The sequence below is a fragment of the Diadema antillarum genome, unplaced genomic scaffold (assembly GCF_040938485.1).
Source record: "Diadema antillarum isolate AM-2024a unplaced genomic scaffold, OU_Dant_1.0 seq00001237_RagTag, whole genome shotgun sequence".
Lineage (NCBI taxonomy): Eukaryota > Metazoa > Echinodermata > Echinoidea > Diadematoida > Diadematidae > Diadema > Diadema antillarum.
The window spans coordinates 101,497-109,408 of NW_027272024.1; the positions used below are offsets into that span (position 1 = coordinate 101,497).

The 7,912-nt window shown below is 38.6% G+C and overlaps 1 pseudogene; it reads right to left on the reverse strand.

The window, feature by feature from the left end:
* Nucleotides 1-223: 223 nt before the first annotated feature.
* Nucleotides 224-1,334, reverse strand: LOC139745159 (uncharacterized; annotated as a pseudogene).
* Between the last annotated feature and the right edge of the window lie 6,578 nt (nt 1,335-7,912).

Here is a 7,912-nt window from a genome sequence, read left to right on the forward strand (position 1 = left end):
GCACCTTTCTGGCAAAGCAAATTGACTTCTTTTTCGATGGCAGCTTTCTCCTCGTGGGAGAAAGGAAAGGAAAGGGAGTTTCGTGATTGTTTGGGAGTAGAATCGAAATTGATTTTGTAGCCAGTGATGGCATCAATTATCCACTGATTGGATGTTATAGCCGACCAAGCGTGTCTGAAGAACCTGAGTCTTCCTGCCTGGAATTGTTGATGTTTTGAACTTATTAGTTTTTTGAAGAGTCGTCAAGGGCATTTCGCTGCTGGCCAGCAGTCTCCCGAAATCTCGGAGGGGGAGGACGAGAGATCGTGGCAGGCCGGAACGATCTCTGTGGAGGTCCGTGACGGTTGCCTGACCGCGTATCGCGGTAGTTGTCATACGGGCGAAACGCCGGACGTCTGCCACTCGTGAGGTTGCCGAAACGGCGGCGGTATCTTCCTACTGACGGGGCGATCTTCTGCCCCACCAAATAGGTATCTCCCACTGATTTCAATGTCGCCGAAAGGTCACCACCGAAAAGTGTCTGACCCACTGGCACGGTTCGGCTGCAAATTCCCCGATACTTTGGGTTGAAAGATGGCTTTAAATCTTTTCGGCGCTTCATCGAGATTTCATACGTGGCATGTCCCGCCAGCGTTATCCCATCCAGCGCCAATCGTTTGACGCGGCTCACATCAACTGCCCTCTTGTCGTCGGCGGCATCATGAAGTTCTGCCAGGATATGGGCGTAAGGGATCATTCCCCGTACTACGGCTTTTTGAAGTTTTTGGGCTCGAGAGTCGGCCGCTCTAGCTTTGGTAGGAATGGACGCCCATAGCTGTTCATCGACACGGGGTGTTGCAGGCGTTAGATATTGCTTATCCAGTTTTTCAAGACACTCAGTCTTTGGCGGTATGGTCACGGCTTTTGTTAGCCGGGTAGAAAGTGCGTCGAAAACGGGCTTTAATTCCAAGCACCTCGGGGCCATGGCCATATAATTCGTCGTCAGAGTCAAAGCCAGTGTTTTTGTTCTCTTGTGCAGCGGAGAAAATCTCAAGGTCCGCTTCTGGGTCATAGCTGACCTGACGGCTGGGGGATGACACGCCTGATACAACAGACTCTTCCGCAAAGATGCTTAACAAGTCATCTTCATCATCCCGGCTACGCCGAGGATGCCCGCGGGCAGTTTGGGGCACATGCTTCGCATGCTGCCCGGCGGGATGTTGAGCGTCAGATGGTTGGTTGTCCATTAAAGCTGCTAACTGCGTTTTTAACAGTTCGAAATCCGCCATCGACGGCACAGCAGCTGTGTACGGGACTGGGCCCGTCGACTGTCCCCCGACTTCCGACATATCCATAGTTGAGAAACTGCGTATGATAAGACGAAGACGTAACCTCCTGCCGTTCACACAAGAAAAAGATGAGAGGCGTGGAATATCCACCTCCTTTATATACACTCGAAGACTCAAACTCATTATCATGACAATAGACTTTGAATCCTCCATCTGTGTGAAGCTCCTGCCTAAAGCACGAGGAATATGCAACCCTCTGAAGCTTGTACGAAGTATTACGTGATAGAATTACACATCCAGCACCACAACACAGCAAGTTTTTCACGCTGTGACATTATTCTTTTTATAAAAAGTCATAATTAGAAGAAAAAAAAATTAAACCAAATGGGGCACCAAGAGTGTTCAACCTATTTCAATGGGAAAGGAAAGTAGATGAAGTAGACTTAAGTAAGGAGTTTGGAGTAGACAAAAAAAAACACACTATATAACAAGTAGACCAGTTGGGAGTTGGGAGTAGACGAGTTGGGTGTAGATCAGTTGGGTGTAGACCAGCTGGGAGTAGACCAGTAGGGAGTAGACCAGTTAGGAGTAGACCAGTTGGGAGTAGACCAGTTGGGAGTAGACCAGTTGGGTGTAGACCAGTTGGGAGTAGACTAAGTGGTTATTAGACTAATTGAGTATTAGACAAGGTGGATGTAGACCAATTGGCTATTAGACAAAATGAGCTGTAGACTATTTCATTCATAGACCTTACGATTAATAGACGAATAGACGAATGGCCAATAAACATAATGGGTATTAGACGAAATGTGACTTAGACAAATTAGAGATTAGATTAAATGGTTAGTAGACGAAATGGCAATTAGACTAATTGGCATTTAGACAAAACGGTTGGTAGACAAGTTGGTAGTAGACGAAGTGAGTTTAGACGAGATGGCATTAGACTAGGTGAACAGTGGACAGTATGGTTGTAGACGAGGTGCCAGTTTACCCCTCTTTCACATTATGTTCATTTCACTTCCTTTTCGTTGCTATAGCAACAACATGACAAAAACTGCCTTTTAAAGAAAAAATAATAAGTATTTCAATTAACAGGAAAGTAAGAATGAAGTAAATCCGTAGATAATACATTTCTGTAAGAGTTAGATTTTTTGTGTTCTTTCCCTTATTTTGGGAGTGCCGTACACGAATCCACCTGTTGCCACATTTCTAATTGACATCTTTAGCCGTTGCCATGGCAACCAGTCATTTTCTTTAAAAGAGCATGTATTCCTCATTAAACATTATAAAAACTTACTGTAATTTCCAACAGATGTCAATATGAACATATTTCTCTGATTAAATTAAATATCACAATTTCCGAATATCACGGCTACCTCATAGTGATGACGGTCACCATGGTAACAGCTATTTTTTAAAGAAAATAATGATTTTTTTTAATCAAAAAGCATGAAATCATGAAAAGATTGATGGAAAAAGTTATTTCATTACCAGTTTGGGTCTAACAATGATTGTCAGCTTTTTTTTTACTATGCTAATCTCACATTATTATCGTTGCTATAGCAAAAACATGAGGAAAACTTTCTTTCATAGAAAGAAAAACTGTTTCATTAAAAAAGAAATAAAGAATAACATAAACAAGTGATCAATTTCAAAAAAGTTTAAATCTTTTGTGCATTTTCACCTCTTTTGGGGATGGTGAACAGGAATGCACCTGTGCGTGGTCATTTTTTAAAATGATGTCTTCAGCCGTTGCCATGGCAACAAATTATTTTCTTTAAAAGAACATGTGTTCTTCTTTAAACATTATGAAAACATGCTGTTAACACCAAAATGTGTCCAGATAAACATGTCTCTTTAATTTAGTAAAACATCACGATTTTTCAATTTCATGGTTACCTCATAACAATGACAGTTGTCATGGTAATAACAATTTAGTATGAAAAACATAAAAAATGACAAGATTGAGTAACATATTTATAACAAATTACTGTCGGTTCTCTTTTTTTCACTATAGTCATCCCACTTCGTTCTTGTTGCTATAGAATTAACATGAGAAAACTACTTTTTAAAGAAAAAATTAACGTTACTCATTAGATAAGGAAGGAAAGAATTCACTAAACAAAAAAACAAATAAGTAAAAACACAAAAGTTTAGTCAGCTTCCTGAATTTCTGATCACATTGCACCTTTAAAACCTGAAATATCCGAAATAATGGTTAATATTTAACATGGTTGCCATCGAAATGCATCAATTTTTGTAGAAAAAAATTTGAAATTATGGCCTAACTTTTGAAGTATTGCAAATGAGCAAGACTATTAGCCATATATAATTCTATTCACATAATTTCTGTTCCTATATCGCAACAACATGTTAAGGAATAGATTTTTTTTAACTATATATACCCAGGAAACATAATGATAAGCAATACAAATGTCTAAAAACCTTCCCAAAAGTTCCAATTTTCTCGTCATGATGTACTCTGTTTCAGCATTAATGTCTCCGAGACATTTGATAACCTTAAATGACTATGATACCTCCTCTATAGTAATTTCCAACAGATTGCTATAGAACTTTAAAATCCTTAAAAAACATTTTTCTCATGTTATTGCTATGGCAACAGAAATGGTGTGGAATGAACGTTGTGAAAACAAAAGCTGATAGTAATTTGTAATGAATATGGTATTCAATCTCGTCATTTTTTCATTTTTTATTAAAATATCAGTATTTTCTTTTTAAGAATTGTTACTATGGCAACTGTCATTGCTATGAGGTATCAATGTAATTGAAAAAAAAAGGATTGTTTTTACTAATTGAGGAAAAATGTATAATGACATATTTTGGCCTTAACAACATGTTTTTATGATGTTAATGAAAAACACATGTTCTTTTAAAGAAAATAATTTGTTTCCATGGTAACGGCTGAAGACATCATTTAGAAAAGTGGCCATAGGTGGATTCCTTTTCATCATTCCCAAAAGTGTAAAAAAAAAGGGCCGAAAAATTAAACTCTACAAAAATTGATTATTTATTTATCTAGTTTTTCTTTTACTGGGGAACTTCTCCTTTCTAGGGGAAAAAAAGTTGTTGCCATAGCAACGATAATAATGTGGCATGAACGTAGTGAGAAAAACTGATAATTATCATAGCAATTTGTAATGAGTATGCTACTCAAACTTTTCATCTTTTCATGCTTTTTGACAAAAAAAATCATTTTCTTTAAAAAAAATAGCTGTTACCATGGCAACCGGTATTCTATGAGGTTGCTGTGACAGTCGGAAATTGTGAGTTTTAATTTGATTGAAGCGTGATATGTTCATGTTGACTTATTTTGATGTTTTTAGCATGCTTTTGTGATGTTTAATGAAGAATACATGCTATTTCAAAGAAAATAATTTGTTGCCATGGCAACGGCTAAAGATGTCATTTAGAAATATGGCAATAGGTCGATTCGTGTTTGGCACCGACAAAATAAAGGAAATAGCTAAAAAAATCTCACTATACAGAAATTTATCATCTATGGACGTATTCTTGCTTTTCTTTCAATTGCAATGCTAGTATTTTTCTTTAAAAGGCAGCTTTTGTCATGCTGTTGCTATAGCAACGAAAATGATGTGAAATTAACATAGTGGAAAAATAAGCTGATAATCTAGATAGCAATTTATGATAAATATTCCACTCAATCTTGTCATGTTTTCTTGCCTTTTCATGAAAAATATGATTTTTTCTCTATAAATAGTTGTTGCCATGGTAACCGTCATTGCTATAAGGTAACCATGACATTATGAAAATTGTATTCTTTCTCAAGTGTGATTAAAAAGGATTTATAATTACATATTTTGGTGTTTACATCACGTTTTTATGATGTTTAATGAAGAATACATGTTCTTTCAAGGAAAATAATGTGTTGCCATGGCAACGGGTGAAGACGTCGGTTAGAAAAATGGCAACAAGTGGATTCGTGTTAAGCACCCCCAAAATAGGGGAAATAGCACAAAAAATCAAAATCTACAGAAAATTTTAAGAACATTACAACTCGCCGTCTACTATAAGCAGCTTTTTCTTAATATGTACTGATTGTTTATTATATATGAATGAATGATGAAAATTGTGCAATTCCTATACAAACCTTTGACAAATACCATGCATGTTTGTTTTGTTTTGTATTGTATTGTGTTGTAATATGTTGTATTAGTTCAGTCGTTGTTTTGTTTCCTGTTTCCTGTTTCCATCATAATATATTGTTGATTTTTCAACGGTCTCTAATCTAAGTTCTATTTTTGATATATATATATATATATATGTTTCATTCAAGACTGTGATTTTAAACTATATTGTAAAGGGAATCTCCATTTCCAAGCCCTGGGCTTTTGCGTGATTTCCTTCTTTGACTCACACATTTATGTGAATATTTTATATGTCATTTCATAAAATGAATAAATTGAATTGAATTGAATTGAATTGAATTGAATAATCCTATCCTAACCTGTTCCTAATGTCCTATACAACCTATACCTATACTACATCCTATTCCCAATTGATGAATGTTGTTGTTGTTCTTTTGGATTGTGGAGCTCTCTGCCGGGTGGGCAATTTGCTCCAAAAATATAATTATTCAGATATACCTTAAATTTAATTATAAAAACCTAAAATACTCTTAATTATTTACAAAAAACCCAATTACATTTATTTTTATATTTACAATGATATATATACATCGGAAGGAAGGGGACAGGGTTCCGGAAATGATGTCATCTGCCTACTCCTGCATCGAGAGAAATGCAGGGTTACGCCGTTCCCGTCGGCAAAGCAGGTATAGGACTAGTCTAGCTTCTGGACTCTTTTTACTCGTAGGGGTGATTCAGTGTACGCGACAAGACGTATGAGGGCGTGACACCCCGAGGATTGCGATACGCCGAGAACTACGATACCCGGGAAGCGTTTTTTTTTTAAGACGGCACAGATTGGGGCATGGCGCGTGTTAAACCTATGGGAAGAACGTTGGGTTAGGGTTTTTGGTTATGGTTAGGGTTAGGGTTAGGGTTAGGGTTGGGGTTAGGGTTAGGGTTAGGGTTAGGGTTTGATGGTTAGGGTTAGGATTAGGATTAGGGTTAGGTTTAGGGATAGGGTCCCCGATAGATTTTTAGTTTCCCCAATCTGTGCCGTCTAAAAAAAAACACGCACCCGGGAAAGAGTTGGGCGCGCAGTCTCTCGATTATCGCCATCAGAAATTTGCGCCCTCTCTTGGTTTATCGCACCAAGGAAAAGGGACGGAGCCCAGACTAGTATAGGACCCGCCCGCCGACGCCGGTGTCGGGTGATGTCTTGGCCTTTCCCGGGGTCAGGCGCCTCTAGTTGTCTTATCGGCCTAGGTGTTAATTATTATTAGCCTAGTAAGCAGAGAAAAATGCAGATAAGTGTAGAAGAAGAGAAAGAATAGAGATATAGAACTAAGGATGGCGTTGAATATGACGGTGGTATCGGAATAGAACAAAGACGTATTGAGTATATCGATGGTACCATGTATGCGTATGGAGTTCTCCCTTGCAGTCGTTTGAGACCTCTACAAACATCATACCTAGGTACAATTAATGTAGGTAGTGGCATAGAGATAAAAGGGAAGAGATATCAAATTGTGAAATACTGGTTTGTGTCCTTTACATATTGAAGCAGGTGGTCCATGGACTGCTGGTTGGAGAAAAGATCAGACAGCTGCAGGGTAGATTTATGTAATCTTTGTGCTAATGCTGTACGTTGTTTTAGGAATCGTGTACAGTATAGCAGGTAGTGCCCTACAGTTTCCGGGGAGTTGCAGGTGTGACAAAGGCCATTAGGGTGTTTGTGAATTAAGTGTAAGAAAGCAGGGAGTCGAGCACGACCCATTCTGAGTCTGTGAATGATAATTTCGTCTCGGCGGCAAGTACAATCGATGGAGAAAAGCTGTTTGACATTACTATGAATGAAGTATAGATGACGACCATGGGTGGATGTGCGCCAGGTCTCGTTCCAGGCGTCCAGACATTTTGTCGAGATTAAATGTCTAATCTCAGAAACGGTAGGAGGGATCATGATGGTTATGTAATCTTTTTTTAGACTTTTCTTCGCGAGAGAGTCTGCACAATCATTACCTTTTAGACCACAATGTGAGGGGATCCAGACTAGGGAAAGAGAAAATCCATTAGATGATAAATTTGAACATTTCAATAAAATATCGCAAGTTATAGGTCGTGTTTATTTGAGGAATAATTTTCTAATAAAGACAGAGCGCTGCGGGAGTCTGCAAATATTGCAGCTTTCTGTGGAGAAGAAGTTTCTAGCCAGGTAAGAGCTTCTAAAATTGCAGTGAGTTCAGCACGGCATATGGAAATGCGGGAGATTCTTTCGTGGATTTTTATTTCGTGGCGGGGGATATAAATCCCAATACCAACCCTGTTGCTGGTGGGGTCGTGAGAGCCGTCTGTGTAGAGATGAAGGTGTTTAGCATAGGTAGTGTTGATTATCTGGAGAGCAGTTTGTCTTTGCATTTCAGGGTGGGACGTCTTTGTGCAGTGGTCATGAATGGAGAGATCGATTGATGGATATAATATTGACCATGGCGGGCACGGGCAGTCAGATAGCGGGATGAGTTTGCTGAAAGTGGGAAA